The 17,868-nt window shown below is 33.5% G+C and overlaps 2 non-coding genes across 2 annotated transcripts; one reads left to right on the top strand and one right to left on the bottom strand.

Moving 5' to 3' along the window:
• Window positions 1–6,448: 6,448 nt before the first annotated feature.
• Window positions 6,449–6,524, bottom strand: TRNAC-ACA (transfer RNA cysteine (anticodon ACA)). Its single transcript has one exon. It is a non-coding gene; the product is annotated as a tRNA-Cys (tRNA).
• Window positions 6,525–6,586: 62 nt separating this feature from the next.
• Window positions 6,587–6,662, top strand: TRNAC-ACA (transfer RNA cysteine (anticodon ACA)). Its single transcript has one exon. It is a non-coding gene; the product is annotated as a tRNA-Cys (tRNA).
• The last annotated feature ends 11,206 nt before the right edge of the window (window positions 6,663–17,868 follow it).

A 17,868-nucleotide genomic window follows, 5' to 3' on the forward strand; every position in this document is an offset into this window, starting at 1 on the left:
TGTAGACATGGTGAGGGAGAGGGAATCATGATGGTGAGGCAGCAGCATTGCCAAGTCAAAAAAAGAGAACTATTTTACACATTGAATCGAAATGCATTTATTTTTGCATTAGTAGAGATTTAAAAATATCACTTAAAAACAATTTTTAATGTAAAATGTGGGTTTCACAACAAATAGAATAACTCTAAATCGGATATAAAAATACATTGATCATAGTAGGCCAATATTAGTACATTATGCAACGAGCCTATAATGGTTGTAATTAAGAAGCGAGTATGTTTATGAAACGAGCGCAAGTGAGTTTCATAATTTTCATACGAGTGTCTTAATTACCATTATAGGCAAGTTTCATACGACTTTTTATGCTCGACCATATTTCTAACTTGAAATTATTCATAAGTATTCATGTTATTCTTATCTGACTGGGCAGCAGAACTGACCTTGTGCAATATCTCGTAAATTGTGAGATGTGTGCAGATGCGAAAGTATTGATTTTTTCCTAGAAACAAATGTCATTGACCTTGATATAATCCAGAGAGTAAAATATAGATTAATCTTGATATAACCTTGAAATTGATTTAGATATTGAAAAAAACGAGGTGACAAATTGAGTTTATTTGAATATTATTTACAATTAACGCTAATTATTATAGTAACAGAACGTAACCTTCTGCGACAGTATTGGATTTCCAGCCTCCGTGATGTTTCGCTAGTTGTCTTTCGATTGCATATCCGAGAATAATCGATACTTGCGCTTTCATATTGCTACAATGGTGTTTTCTGATTGGTGGAACACCTGAACTTTAATGAATAGGTGTACTTTAATGAGGTCCATTAAAGGGCTGCTATCAGGTGTATAATTACTACATTTCGCCATGGTCGAGCATAAAATAATTATTGGCATCGTGAAATTTCGACGTTAAATGCGGAAAAATGTTAAGTGGAGGTTGCCTAAAATCGGATTCTACTATATTGAAATCTTATACAGTCGTAGTTAGCAGTATGATTGTTGTACTGTTTGTGAAGGATTCATGTGAAACTGCACACTGTGCTGCTAGACGATTGTCTTTGCTAGGAATATTAACAATAGACAATTTTCTCACAAATTTAAATCAACACTGTCGATTTGATCTATACTTAGCGAAAGTATTCACTAATAATATAATAATATTTGATGTTTCACATTGTACTCTTGTTTTAAAATCTACCTCCACTGCAGTAACACAGCTATTTGCTTGACTACCAATAATATACTATAAATATCGATACATCGTCAGTCTAATCACCCAAATACTGGAAATTTTGTGTGGATTTCACCATACAGAGTTTCCAGAAAATTGGAAATTTTCGAGGTTGGAAACCCTATATCTGAACTACATACGCATCAACAAAATTAACTTCAATGTATTTAAAAAAAAAAACGAAATGAAGACAATTATGAACACAATAATTGAACAGTTATTATAAGTTGGGTAATACCTACAATAATTATTGTAAATTTGTATGAATTTCAATTTAAGTGTGTTATGCATGAACTGAATTTTTTTCGATATTATTTCTTTAAATAATTAGACATTTTGACTTGTTTCAGTCTCAGATCAATTCTAACCTCCTTCACCCTCAAGTCCATCACCCAAATTTCATTCAAGTTTGTAATAATATTATGAAGTATATTAATGTAATGCATATATCTGAGTAGGTAGTATGCTTTTTTACGTCTTTATTTGCCTAGTTAATTTTCTGTAAATATTATTTTGTGTGAGTCTTTCCATAACTTGATTATTTGTAGGTACATTTTACAAATAATATGTATATTTCTCTTCTATGTTATCAGCCACATTTTTTCATTTAATTTTTTATTGTCATGAACACATATTTGTTATACATTTATTTCATGAACAACTAGAGATTCAGAAAAGTAAGCTTTTTGTATCTACACAAAAATGCTTCTTCTGTCAGTTAATTCTTTCTTCTCGCCATTATTTAAATTTTTCTTACATTCTCATACAAATGATATTTATCAAAAAATCAATATCGTGAGAAAATTAATTTTACATGTCTGAAAATATACACGAATATGTAATTATGTACATTCTCATTGGTGAAGAGGTGCATTAAAAATGTGCATAAAATGTGTCATGTACCATAATTAGATTTTTTTGTGGGTAACAGAGAGACATTGATTATGAATGGAGATAGACTCCAAGACAAGTGTAGTGGGTTATTCTTTATAACAATGTTACTACTGTAGAGTTTATAAAATATTTATCACTAAAATATCTTCTGTGACAAACAATTTAACATGTCAGTTACTGACTGTTAATGGTTAGGGTTTATGTTATATAATAGCTGTTTGTTGTATGTATCTTTTGCGAGCATGATCTGTATGACTGCCTGTGAATGTTTTTTTTTTCTACTCGAGGATAAGGGAATATTTAGTATACCTCAAAGAGGGATTAGTAAAAGTTTATTTTATTATGTAAATAGTCCATTTCGAGAAAGTAATACTTCGACTTATTGTGTAATTTTCTGAAAGATTATTTTGTTTTGGATGAATTAATATTTATTATGACACTTTCACATGTTCATTTATATAGGAGGAAACAACTTTCAGTGCCATAAATATTGGAAAAGATGTTGAAATATTGCTTAAAAAAGTACAATTTAGTGTGAAACTTGTTATTATGCTATTTGTTATACAGGGAATTTGTGGTTATGTCTTATGTATAAACAGAAATATGCTTCTTGAATGTACGAAGAATTGATTTCATTCTTCATTTGATGCAGAGTGAATTCTGATTGATGTGCAAATGTTCAGATGAATCAATTTGAGGTCTTGCTGAAGCAACTTTTTTTCTTTTTTTTTTATAGTTTCTTTATGTTTAGTCTGTAATGACAGTTTCTTAATCATTTTACTGATTACAAGTAGCTTTTCCCATTATTATAGAATATCAATCATAGCAAATGCTACATTTCTCAAGAAGCTGAACTGTGGTGGGTAGAATACCTTTATGCATGTGGCCAATTTTTTTATTGCAGTGATTGTACAAATGCATCTTCTCTTTGGTGTATGCATATTATTCGTTTCACTTCTAATGTAGTTTATACATTTAGTTCATGTATTTATTATCCATTAATTCATTGAAGTTGAAAAGGAGCTCATTAAGCGTGACAAATAACCAAGTGCTGCCTTATAATATTTTATTATAATACATATTTCCTATATGTGAATCAATCATTTGTAAATACCATAACATAATTCTTACAATGCAAATAATTATTTGATCTCACGCACTGTTCAGTGAACATGAACATGTTGTGTCAAAATCTCAGTGCAACAATATTTATTGCTAGGAGAATCTATATCAGGTGTTAAATAAAATTTGGGGTTATATAATATTATCCAGATTCTTGGCTGTATGTAATGAATATTTATGAGTTATAATAGGACAAGTAAGTGATGTATTTACTGAATTTTTTTTTCTTAAATGCTGCTTCTGAATTGGTTGTTACATACCTATATTTTTTTCCCAAACTTTCTTTTTAATATCGGTTATTTAACAATGCTGTATCAACTGTAGTTATCTAGCATCAGAATTGGTGATAGCGAGATAGATTACCTGACTTTAATTTTACAGTTATGAAACATCTCGGGGAAATCCCAACGAGATAATCAGTCCAAGCAGGATTAGAATCCACGTCTGAGCATACCGTCAGATCCAGAAACTAGCATCTTATCCCTGAAGTACATCTGTGACCTCCCACAGTTAGTGTTTATACAAATATTGCTGTTATGTATATAGTCTTTTGTGCCACACAAGTGAAATCGTAGGATATTATATATTACTGCTTTGTACAATAATTTATTAGGTAGATTCCTGCAAATGAATGTCACCATATCCTTATACCAATCAATATGAAACTATTTACCCTTAATACGAGGCGCGTCCATAAAGTAACTTTCCCACTCGTCCCAAAGCTAGTAAACCATATGTTGCGCGAAGCGACTGCGTGTACGTGATAGAGTAATGTCCTGGCATGGTGCATGCGCTAGAGGAACTTCCAGAGTGCTCTCAGTAGCTTCGTTACATTGGTTGAAGATGAACGTTCCTATTCCAGCTCCTGCCGAGTGTGAAGTGCGGTCAGTGATAAAGTTTTTGAATGCACAGGGCATAGTGCCGATTGAAATTGATCGTCAGCTGTGCCAGGTCTATGGGCCTAACGTCATGAGCAAGCAGATGGTGCGTTGCTCCACAAGGTCGTCTGTGACGATGGTTGGCCTCCCACTGCGCTCCTCGTCATGCACATTTTGGCGTCCTGCTGAAAATTGACTACAGCAACAACACACCATCTGCTTGCCCATTGACCTGGCACAGCTGACGATCAATTTCAATCGGCACTATGCCCTGTGCATTCAAAAACTTTATCACTGACTGCATTTCACACATGGCGGGAGCTGGAATAGGAGCGTTCATCTTCAACCAATGCAACAAAGCTATGAGAGCACTCGGGAAGTTCCACTAGCGCAATCGGCCTGCCAGGACATTACTCTATCACGTACACGCAGTCGCTTCGCTGGTTTGCTAGCTGTGGGACGAGTGGGAAAGTTACTTTATGGACGCGCCTCATATTTACTCTTAATAGATAAACTAAATACACACATAACTTGGTTTTTATCAGATTTATAATGACGTGAGGCAAAATAGTAGTTCTGTTGATAGACATTAGTTGTTTCACATATTGATAAAATATGCCGAAGATGAAAAATGTTCGTTTACAATTTCAAGCACTGATCTTTAACTGAAACCAGTCTCATAAGGAAGGGATCACTTGCTAAAAGAAAACAAAAATCGAAGGTAGAGCTAAATGCACATAATAATTTTAAAAAGGCACTACAACAATAAAATGTTGTAAAATCTCTCCATAAAATTTTACCTGTTGTGTTATCTACTTTATCTTCATGATACTATTCCTTATTAGCTAAATTATTTTTCACACAAAACAAAGACCTAATTTAGCTCGTCATTCTCTAGACTAGCATATAAAAGCTTAAATTGCTGTAGGATGCCTTGCTGTTGGTATACATTTTCTTTCAGTACTCTGTGAGCACGTACTCAACCAGACCCTACTATTTTTGTTTCTCGCAACGAGAGATGCATTGGAGATTAGAAATTTGTGAAATGTGGCAGAAAAGAACAAAGTATTGTGAAGGACAACACTTTGAAGTTCTGTGCCTTTGCCAGCAGATTTCTATTTTATGAGCAACGTAAGAAATTCAAAGTTAATAGTTAAAAAATTATAGACTAGGTTTAATTTAAAATGTAATTAGTTTTAACGTATTTTGTAGCTTTATATTTGGTAAAAAAAAATATTGTTTGAAGGCCAGTTACTAAAAATGTTATTCAATATGATGACCGCTTTTATTAATGAAATACTGTTGTGTAAACAGTATAACAGACGAAAAACAAATTGTAATACACTCAGAATGAGTTGTGCCTTGAATGTGCGTGATGTATTAATTATTTTTAGAGGCAGCATTAAGACATTGGGTTTTTTTATTTTATTAATACAATTTTCGTCTGAACGATATTTATTAGAAGTTTGTGGCCTTGATATCAGTACTTAATATCATTATTAAAAAAATCGAATCTTCTTATACAAGTTATTGCATATTTTCGTTCTACAATTAAAATATATTTCAGTACAGAACCAAATACTATACAATTTGAAGAGAATGCAGCATCTTGCAGTACATACATGCATAGATATATTAAATAAACACTATAATATTAATAATAATAATAATAATAATAATAATAATAATAATAATAATAATAATCCTTTAATGTCCTCTGCTTTCCACATCAGCATCATTTTTGGTCTTTTGTCACTTGTTATTCTTTTCACATGTCTCTCCTCCAAAAATCTGCCTCTGTTAATATAATAATAAATGATAATAAATTAACTTTTCATTACGAAAAGGTTGCAGGTTTGACAAAGCTTATTATATATAATTTGGAAAACACACCTACAAGGTAAAATGATTTACATTTGAAACAGTTAGAAAATCGAAAATACAAAACATCAGAAAAATTTACACCTAAATAGCTTATATGCTTATATTGCAGTTAAGCAAAGGATATTAGTATCATAAGAAATGTTGGAATGATTTGAATGCATATACTGCGAGAAAAATAATAACTACGGATTTATTGACATTGATATCAAAACCCATCAGTTAAGATAACTTGAAATTTCCATTATCATTCCCATACAAGTGATTTCTCAATATCTGAACTGATCCTATGAAGGCACTAATGGCTATTTCCTATTTTTTTCCTTATTGTCTGCATAATGTCCACGTTTCCTCTCCATATGATAATAAATTTTATACTATAGAGCTATAAATAAGCTGTTTTATTTTACTATATAGTACGAGAAAAATTCGTACCGGCACCGGGAATCGAACCCAGGACCTCTCAGCTCTGTGCGCTGAGTGCTCTTTCCAACTGAGCTATGCCGGGACACGATCCACGGCGCCGGCTGAACCCCTCATAATGCTTTCGGCCGGTGCCGTGGATCGTGTCCCGGCATAGCTCAGTTGGAAAGAGCACTCAGCGCACAGAGCTGAGAGGTCCTGGGTTCGATTCCCGGTGCCGGTACGAATTTTTCCCGTACTATATATTAATAATACATACTGGCTACTTCATAGTAACCATGTAGTATTCAATGAGGTGAGCAAGACCTCATTTAAATGAATATGTTTTATTTTGTTCAAAATGTTTCTACTTTATATAGTAACAAGTTTAGTGTTTCAATTATTTTTTATCCTTCACTTACTGTACTATTTCTTCAATTTCAGATGTCCTTATTCCATTGATCTTTAATATTGATTCCAAATATTTGAATTTATTAACTGCTTTAATTTCCTCATTTTCAATCTCCAGTTTGTCACTCATCATCATCATCATATAATAATAGTAGTAGTAGTAGTAATAATAATAATAATAATAATAATAATAATAATAATAATAATAATAATAATGGATGTAGTTTAAAATGTACAAATAACCAAGACGAGTATCAGTGTTTTTGTCATCCTGTTGCTGAAGTTGTTACAGTTGAATAGTCAGATTCTTCAGGTGTTAGTCTACCAGAATCTGGCTTTGATGTCATTAATTAATAATTGAACTTACATACTTTCAAAAATTTGATCCGAACAAATGTAACATTTTAAAATTCCTTTCCAGAACGAAAGTTACATTTTTTCATATCAAATTTCTGCACATTTAAAGGACAAAACTAAAATTCTTTCAATCATTTATTATTATAATACATTGCTCTCTAAAACGGACTCAACATACTGGGAATTAAATCAATGGCTTTCCCAAAACACATAATGAAATTTTTCACGTAAAATAATTTTTATCTCGAAAAGGAAGCACAAGCAAGCAAAATTATATTAACCTTTTTTTGTTTGAAATATCTCAAAGAATAACCTCCTAAAATTATTGACATTATTTACAGTTCACCTTGTAATATACTCTGCATATACACCACTATGACATTTTCTCCCAGACAAACTTGGTTTAAAATTCTATAAGTTAATAAGTAGTAATTTTTAATCATATAAAAATGCATTCAACAGATATAATAGCTCAACTCTTGAAAGTTTAAAACAATTTTCAATTCTTCATGAGCAAAAATTTGACTACAGAACTAAAATATGCAATACTATATAGCAATTTGTTTCACGCCATTTACTTGTTTTATTATATACCATTGTATGGTAGTTACTATGACCAGCCATAAAATACGTACACATCAATACCATAAATGTAATGACTTTTCATAGGTCTTTGTAGTTGATGATTTTAATAGTAGTTGAGTAGGAAGGTAGTTGGTTGTACCATCACAAATAATAATAATAATTTAAGTTATTAGTAATATTCTTCTGTACAGGTGTGAAGTCAAATGTTTGTGTATGACAAACTATGTGTAATAATTCTATTACATTGCTTGAATTTTTACCTTTGCTTATGAAGAATTATTTTAATATTTGGTCATCTATTGCAATTGTTTTTCAATAGATCCTGAATGTCCTATAAACTGAAGGCTCTTCTAAAAACTTCATTAACAGTTGGTTTTATATGAGATTGCTATAGGGAATTGAACTAATTAACTGATAAGAAATAGAAATGTTTTGATATTAAGGGCTTGAGGCGTGAAATATATATTTTATTGATATTATATCAAGGTTTTCACATGCATTTGTGAATTTTTTCGTGTAGTTTACTATTATATTATAAATAAACGATTGAAATTGAACGTCTCCATTTGTTTAAACCAGTGAAATATCTTTGATCATTGGAATTTTTCAGTGAAATCCCTGTTTATTCATTATGTTATTACCGGTAATGCTAGAAGAAATAGTGCTGTGAAAAACATTTAATTTTTCATTACTATCATTGCCCCCTTTTCCCTATTCATCATTGTCATCATTACTATCATCATTATCATCATCATCAGAAGCAGTCGGCCTTGGTGGCGCAGTCAGTAGAGTGCTGGCCTTCTGTGACCTAGGTTGCGGGTTTGATGCCTGCGCAGATTGATGGCATTTTAAGTGTGCTTAAATGCGACAGACTCATGTCAGTAGATTTACTGGCATGTAAAAGAATCCCTGTGGGACAGAATTTCAACACACCGGCGATGCTGATATAACCTCGGCATTTGCGAGCGTCATTAAATAAAACATAATTTACTATTTTTTTCATCAGCAGCAACAGTACTATTAACACCAGTACCATCTATTACTGCTGCTGCTACTAGTGTCACTACTACCACTATTGCAACTACCATAATACTATTACCACTACTACTGCTACAGCTATTGCTACTGAATTATTTTAAGTTTTAAATGTTATTGAACTTACTGCAATTGTGGCCAGCAGCAAGTACAAAGCATACCAAATTCAATAAATGTTACAAAAGTACAAAGATTGGGTATTTTACTATTATAACTTCTGTTACCTTATACAGTGCAAACAAGAAGTCTTCCCGCCATGGTGTAGCCAAGAATCCAGTAGGCAGAGAATTCAACTGGCAGCACTGGTGCTAAGCATGTGATGGACTGAGGATGTGAGGTTATCAAACCGGAATTAATGGGAAGTGCCAACTTTTTGCAGGGTTACTAGAACTAATGGAGCTGTGGAGGGACTTTTTGATCGCACTGTATTATTATTATTACTATCAACAAAACATTTACTGCTGCTGCTACTACTACTATTTTGATTATTGGTGCTTGGGTTTTCTTGGCCTAGCAAAGGACACAATGCATGGGTTTTCCTATAAATTTTTTCACGAAGCCAGTGACACAATTCTGCTGACATTGTCAGTCACAGTCAGTTGTCTGAACTGTATTAAAAATACACGTATTTTTAACCATGGTTAGGTACTCAATACAGCAACATACTTTTTGGTATCATACAAATTGTGTTTATGCAAGTTTTAGCTTTTTTTTTTCCAGAAGCTGCATAGCCATCCAAACAGCGTGTTGGTAATTATTTAATTAATAATTAGCGAGAAACAGGTTCCGTTCTCTATAAAAACGTTGTCTGAAGTGTGCAAGGTAACAGAATGAACACATGAAAGAAGTGTGAAGATGGAATTGAGCCCAAGAAAATGTATCTTTTGCCTAGGACGAGAATTGAACATATTGTAATTTTCTGTGGTAAGAGGTTTGAAATTTCTTAAATTTCATTTCTATAATGTGTTGGTGGTTCATAAATTGGATCGCTTCTGAAATTTGCACAAACACATTGCATACGACTTCATCAGTAGATGTGTTTTGCTATATTCTATATCTTAACCATAGTTAAAAATAAATATTTCTCAATACAGTTCAGGAAAATGACTGAGGCTGACAATGTGAAGTGCTAGCAGAATTGTGTAGTCGACTTAGTGCAACAACTTATAAGGAAAACTTAAGCATTGTATTCTTTGCTGGACTTGGAATGCCAATGACTTAAATATGACTCACTTTTTACAACTACGTCCGTTGCTGCTGTGTCAATACTGAGAATTATTTTTACTCTTTATGCAACAATTTGCAACATCAATCATAGGATTTTTCTTCAAACATATCTTATAATATTTTATGAATGGATGTGAGTCATACAATATATACATTCATTAAATACATAGCATATTACATTATGTTTCTCGGAAAATTTTTTGATTACTTGGAAACTAAATATTTGTTATTGAAAATATTGGGATTTTTTTTTTTTTTTTTAATTTTCACCATTTTCTGCTGATACGCAACTTAAGCTATCAGTTGCTTAAAGATATTTTGAGAGATCATTACACTTACTTGACGGATTTTATGTCTGAGACATTTATGTATATGCTACCGTTAAAACTCGAAATTTGTCAAAACCAGTTTCAACTAGTAAAAACTAGCTTAAGCAAATGTAGGTAGATAGCGAGTTTTCATAAGATCTAGAATCAGTGACAGGTTAGGTTTGGTTTGTTTAGGTTTTAGTTTGGTAAAAGCCTAAATAAACCGAAAACCTAAACAAACCAAACCTAACTTGTCATTAATTCTAGATCTTACAAAAACTCGCTTCTGTCTATCTGCAATTTGAAAACTATTTTTTACTAGTGGTAACTGGTTTTGATGGATTTCGGGTTTTAACGATAACATATATAATAATTGAAGCTCTCCGGTGCAAATAATGATAACCCATAATGAATATCGCCCACTTTTTACTTCTCATTGCAAATACAAGAATGTATCTTATTGTTCAAGTTGCATATTCCTACCATCTGTTAATATATTCACATAATTCTTTAACCATATTAAAGATGATGTGCTTTATAGCCAAAAATTATGAATTACAATTTTGCGGTTGTCACTTTTTACTTTCGAGGTCTTCAATTATATTTACATAGATCCTACTAAATGTTTCCTTTTGCTTTTTGCTATGAGAGGCTAGAGCACGAAGTAACATAAGTATGTAATGAGAGAGTAACTTACAGATTCTTTTTTACAATAAACTACTTATCACTTAAGTTTAAGATTGAAAGAATATTATGTGAAACATATAATCTGCACAATAGGAGCAGCTTGCTTCTTACAGGTCCAGCATTGTTTCTACTATATGTAGAAATAAATGACCAGACGAATTAATACACATGGAACTCTGTTTCCTATTACATTGTAAAGAGCTTTTCTCTTCTCCCTCTATTCCTTTTTCTCTCCCTTCCATTCCTCTTTCTCTCTGTTTCTCTGGGGGAGGAGAGAGATATAAAATCACACACATAAAGTTTAATGTTGAGATGTTATAAACTCACATACATAAGAAGTAATGTTTTTATTTTTTTCAGAAACAATACTTTGATGCTGAGTTTGAAAGGTCCTTAACAGGAATGGCATGTCGAAATATAATATATATTACATACTCTAAATATGTGAGTTGTGAATTTTGGCACATTACAATATTTGCTATCTTAGGTTATTTTTTCGTAGACAGGAAGAAATGTTCATGGGCTTGAAATTTTACTACCTTTCAACGACTATAATAAATCATGTCTGTTTCCCACTTCCCATGGAAATGAAAATTTTATTAGTTTTTTAAGGAGGTTGATCCCGGGCCAAGTTGATGGCATTTAAGTGTGCTTAAATGTGACAGGCTCATGTCAGTAGATTTACTGGCATGTAAAAGAACTCCTGCAGAACAAAATTCTGGCACATCCGGCGATGTTGATATAACCTCTGCAGTTCCGAGTGTCGTTAAATAAAACATAACATTAATAACAGTAAAGATTAAATATACTAGACCTTTCAGTTCACTTACGATATACAATTACTTTTAAATTATTTTACAGAAACTGACTTCATCTACTGCTATATGGATATAGATCTTTGTTTTTCCTTGGATTAAATACAGTAACAATTAAAATGATAAAGAAATTGTCCAGCTATAGCGAGATTATAAAACTACTCAAGTGCTTTAAAATTATGAAAAAATGAGAGAGCAGAAACTGTTAAGACAACTTTAGGTAATAGTTAATACATCATCAGAGATTTAACATCTGATATGCATGATATGGAATTTGTTTTATTGACGTAGATATTTCTCAAGGTACTATCATTTCTTCCTGCTTAATTTTACTGTTTCTTTGATACAACAATCCATTTTACTGATGTGAGGGATAGAGAGAAACTGCTACTGTAGTTAGTGATTGAAACTGAAGGATTTTCAGGTAAAATACTTAATATTTCCAGCTAAGGAAATCCCTTAAAGGTGAATCATTATCTGAAATTGTAAGACTTTTTAAAAGAATTTTGTTGAAATAATTTTTGTAATTAAAATGTTTATTATAAAAACTTAATGATTGTACATTCTTATATATAAAAAGTGTTAACAGTGATCTAAAACTGTTGTTGAAATGGCGAAACAGTCATTTAAATATATGTTCCTGCATATATGACACATATGTCTAAAATGCAGGTAGTAGGCCATTGATGATGCAGAGGAGGAGAATTCAGCCGGTGCTGTGGATCGGGTCCTGGCATACCTCAGTTGGTAAAAGCACTCAGCGCGCCAAGCTGAGGATCCTGGGTTCGATTCCCGGTGCCGGCACGAATTTTTCTTCACTAATGGTGATTAATCATTGTAATATATGTAACAAATTGCACAGCAATATTGTCCATGAGCTTGATGTAGAAATTAATACTAAGTTAACCCCTTTCTAGTTGGTATATGATAGTCAATAAGTCTGAAGTTGACTTGCTGTTTATTTCTGCCATTACTGGTGTGGTTTTTGTGCTGATTTTTTCAATTCCGCTTTGACAGGTGTGAAACTGGATATCTACAATTGTATACATGTCACTCTTACTTTTATGTACGGATACCATGTTGTTTACTTATATCATATCATACAGCTTTGCTATTTTTGCAATGTGGAGGTATATCCTTTGGAAACAAAAGCTTTTTTTTAAATAATCTTATTCTTTCAGGAATATTACACTACCTGGGAAGAAATACATATATCCCCGTATAAAAAAAACTTGCAATCTGTGTGTCTGAGTCACTGTTTCACAGCTTCCACAAAGGAGTCGTTTTATTCTAACTTTTTTTTCTACAGATACAGTTTTTTAACTTATCAGAAAGACAGTTATCTGATGTTGTTTGTTCATTGGGCACAAAAAACATCAGGCAGAAGTGAGTATGCCAATATCCACAAATAGCCACACAGTTCTCAAAACCGAATATCAAAAACTTTGTTCCAGCATGGTTTAAAATCGATTCTGAACTACCTGCTCATGCACAGTAACTCAATGTGCGTTCCAACAAGACTTGAACTGATTCTGAACCGATTCTGAACTCCCAGTTTCCTATATTATGATATACCGAAGTACATATGATATTTCAGTGCAGAAATTCTGTGTCATCATATGATGATGGAAGAGTGGAAGAGAGAAAAATTCTCTCCGGCACCGGGATTTGAACCCAGGTTTTCAGCTGTACGTGCTGACGCTCTATCCACTAAGCCACACTGGATTCCCATCCCGATGTCAGATCGAATCTGCTCAGTTTAAGTTCCACCTCTTGGGTTCCCTCTAGTGGCCTACCCTCATGCACTGCGTCATAGATGTATGACAATGGCACAATGTCCACACATGTGCAGAGGTACACTCGTTATGAGTGACTAAGTGGCCAGGATCCGATGGAATAAGCGCCATCTTAAATCACGAAGCGATTATTTTTTGCATATCAATATATTACGATGTACCGAAGTACATATGATATTTCAGTGCAGAAATCCTGCGTCATCATATGATGATGGAAGAGTGGAACAGAGATCACGGCCACTTAGCCACTCATAACGAGTGCACCTCTGCACATGTGTGAACATTGTGCCACTGTCATACATCCATGATGCAGTGCATGAAGGTAGGCCACTAGAGGGAACCCAAGAGGTGGAACTTAAACCGAGAGGATTTGATCCGACATCAGGATGGGAATCCAGTGTAGCTTAGTGGATAGAGCGTCAGCACATAGAGCTGAAAACCCGGGTTCAAATCCCGGTGCCAGAGAGAATTTTTCTCAGTTCCACTCTTCCATCATTCCAGTTTCCTGTTTCAACGTGTTTTGGAACTCATTGAGAACAAGTGAAATTGGTTTTTGATTAAGGGCAGGAAATGGGAATTCTGTATTGGTCACGCATGTGCAGATGGTTTAATCTGAGGTTAAGACTAATACGCTTCGAGACTGGCAGGTTAAAATCAGAAAATAGTAGATAATGAGTGATTTGAAAGGTGATAGAGATATATTTGATGACGAATTAAGTTCGGAAGATGAATATAATTTTAATATGAGAAGAAACTCAGAAGGCTGTGAAAGAACAATTCAAGAAATGTTCCAACAACGTAAAATTCCGAACTAGTTCTGAGAAGTCTTCAACTGGCGCATGCGTCAAAAGATATTCAGTATTAGTTTGTAATGCGTTTTGAATTGCTTGTTGGAACATACCTAAAGTTGGCAGTATAAACAGCATGGTTATGACAGAAAGAAGTTCAAGTACGAAAGAAATGTGACACTGACTGGTCATAAGAGAATCAAGTGTATGCGTAATGTTGGAACACAGTAAGAATTTTCAAATGTCTGTGTGAACTTGATTCCAAACTTATTGACAGATGATATATGGCAAAAATGAAAACTGGCATGATCCATTTTGCCTGATATTTTGTGCCCAGCAGTCTGGAACTGTTCAGTTTCTAACTTGTTAGGTAAACTTTAAAGCCTATATTCGCACACAACGTTTGAATAGTTGTGAAACAGTGAAAATGCGGCTGAAATACGGGTTCTGAGTCTACAATGCAGCATAAGGTTGTTGAGAGAGACGTGAATATGTAGTAATACATTTCGTTTTTGAAATGTGTATGTATACAAGTTGAACCAGCTACCCCTTATAATTCTAGACATATGCAATCTGTTAAGGTGGTGATGATGCAAAGATCAATATTTCTTTGCTTGCTTCGTATACTGTATGATAACAAATCACTTTGTGCCATAAGAATAATCCCGTTTTAAAACAATGTCATTCTTTCATGCAATGAAGTTAAGAAAGTGATCAGATGGAATAGAATGTGCAGTTAACACTTAAAACCAAGTTACAGCAATATGAATCTGTTATGAAGTGACGAGGTGCAAGTGACCACATAAACATCCATTAATTGGAAATGAGTTTGTGAGACAACACCTGACTCAAAAAGAGAGGGGGGGGGGGGGAATAAAAATATTTCTGTCCAATGTTCAAACCTCCCTTCTCAGGACCCTGCTAATCAGAAATTTGGCAGATTGACTGCAGATTACAGCCTATTCGATACTCTTTACATGGTTGCAACATACATTTTCTAAATAATTGATTAAATGGCGATCTTACTCGTGTTAATTGTGTAAGCATGTGCGGCTTACAGCTGTTTCGGTGCTTCTTCACACCATCCTCAGAGCCTACTAGATCTCAGTGTCATCTCGAACTTCGCTGCCTGTTGTGTGGGTGTGTTCGATTGTTGAAAAGTGTTGAACTGTGGTGTCAAATAGTGTGTGTGTTTTGAAATTGATCTATGTGTTGAGAATTTGATCATGGTGTTTTAGTGTGTCTGTATATTTCATATTGTTCTAGTGTGTTGAGTTTTTGGTTTTTGGGTTGTATGTGTAGGATTTTCATGTCTGTATTTATGTTATTGTATGTGTGGTTAGCATTAGTTATGTGTTCGGCATATGCAGATGTATTGTGTCCTCTGGTTATTGTTTTAATGTGTTCTTTGTATCGAGTTTGGAATGATCTGCCTGTCTGTCCAATGTAGAAAATGTATATACAACATAGCATACAGAACAGAAAACACACTGCAAAGACATCTCAACACACAAATAACACAAACAAATAAATACAACCACACAGGCATATACAAACTCACATGCAATAGTTGCGACAGTTTCTACATTGGACAGACAGGCAGATCATTCCAAACTCGATACAAAGAACACATTAAAGCAATAACCAGAGGACACAATACATCTACATATGCCGAACACATAACTAATGCTAACCACACATACAATATCATAAATACAGACATGAAAATCCTACACATACAACCCAAAAACCAAAAACTCAATACACTAGAACAATATGAAATATACAGACACACTGAAACACACCCTGATCAAATTCTCAACACACAGATCAATTTCAGAACACACATACTATTTGACACCACATTTCAAACTTTTCAACAATCGAACGCACCCACATAACAGGCAGCGAAGTTCGAGATGACGCCGAGATCTAGTAGGCTCTGAGGATGGTGTGAAGAAGCACCGAAACAGCTGTAAGCCGCACATGCATATACAGTTAACACGAATAAGATCGCCATTTAATCAATTATTTATATTCAAGTGTTAAAAGTAGTGTATGAAAGATTCAACATGGATACATTTTCTATTGTACGTATGTTTCATTCACACCTGTGACCATTTTGAGAGTGTGTTAATGGATAATACATAGCATAAGAGTCCTTCTGTCTGCTCAAGAGTAGACACAAACATATTCTTTCCTTAGTAATTACATAGCAGCAGGGACCAATGCTTTTAGCTGGCATATAAATTGCGAGTTTCATAAAACTAAATTGTAAGTGGCAGCTGATTCAACCTGTATATTACAATGTTGTGGAATAAAATGTGATTCAAAAATAAACTTGTGGTGCATTATATTTGTAGTGACCTTAAGTCTTATATTTTATATTTATAAGGTATTGAGTGTGAATTGCCTATTAGCTGGAACTACCTTTTTTCTACTTCATTTCTGCTTGCATCCTTACCTTTGTTATGAACTTAGAAAAACTGGTGATAATTTTCTAGGCTTCCGAAATTTGAATGCAATATTTTGGTCCTGTGCCCAAGTACATTTTTTAAATATTTTATTGACAAAGTGTACTGTAGAAGACAATGTTGTAAATTAAGACAAAATCTAGTTAAATGAAATTGTAGAATGTGTTTTATAATTACATTACTTATGAGTGAGATGTAAACTTCGGTATATTGCTTGAACTAATGGATTTTTTTGTTTGTTTCTTTTTTTTCAGCGGTTAAGATTGAAATTATTCCAAGCCTGCTTATAAAAGAAGAGCCATTTGAAGACCCAGTTGATGACGATCATTGTTCTTATCTGGAAACTACAGATATGACATTGAAATCTGAATCTCAAGATGAGGATAACAATGTGCAGTCCCAACAGTTTTCCCCTGAAAAGATTAGCATAAAACCCGTGAACATTAAAGAAATACGCAGAGCAGAATTGAATGAAGCAGAATCTCAAAATCAAGATAATAATACAGAATCTACAAATTTTTTTCCTGAACAGACTACTGTCAAATCAAGTCGAGAAATAGGCATAAAAGTCATAAATGATAAATTAACATCCAATGACAAATTGAATGAAACAGGATCTGAAAGTGAAGATAACAAAAGAGAGTCTGAAACATTTTCTCCAGGACATACCACTGTCAAAACTTCTCGAGAGATAGGAACAGAATCCGTGAACAGCAAACTGCCATACAGTCAAAGTTTTTGCAGAACTTCTATTGAATCGGACTTAAATAAAATGGAAAATTTGGCTGTCACAAATGATAATAATGATGCTGAGGACAATCATAACGATAAATATCACCTTCGTAAAAGAGTAAGGCCGAAATGTGCACCAAGATTATCAGCATTCGACAGACTTTTGAATTCTGGAAGAGATAAGCCGGAGAAATGTGTACAAGTTGTGAAAAGGAAACCAGTAGGTAAGATTACA

This window comes from Periplaneta americana, chromosome 14 (genome assembly GCF_040183065.1).
Source record: "Periplaneta americana isolate PAMFEO1 chromosome 14, P.americana_PAMFEO1_priV1, whole genome shotgun sequence".
NCBI classification, from domain to species: Eukaryota; Metazoa; Arthropoda; class Insecta; order Blattodea; family Blattidae; genus Periplaneta; species Periplaneta americana.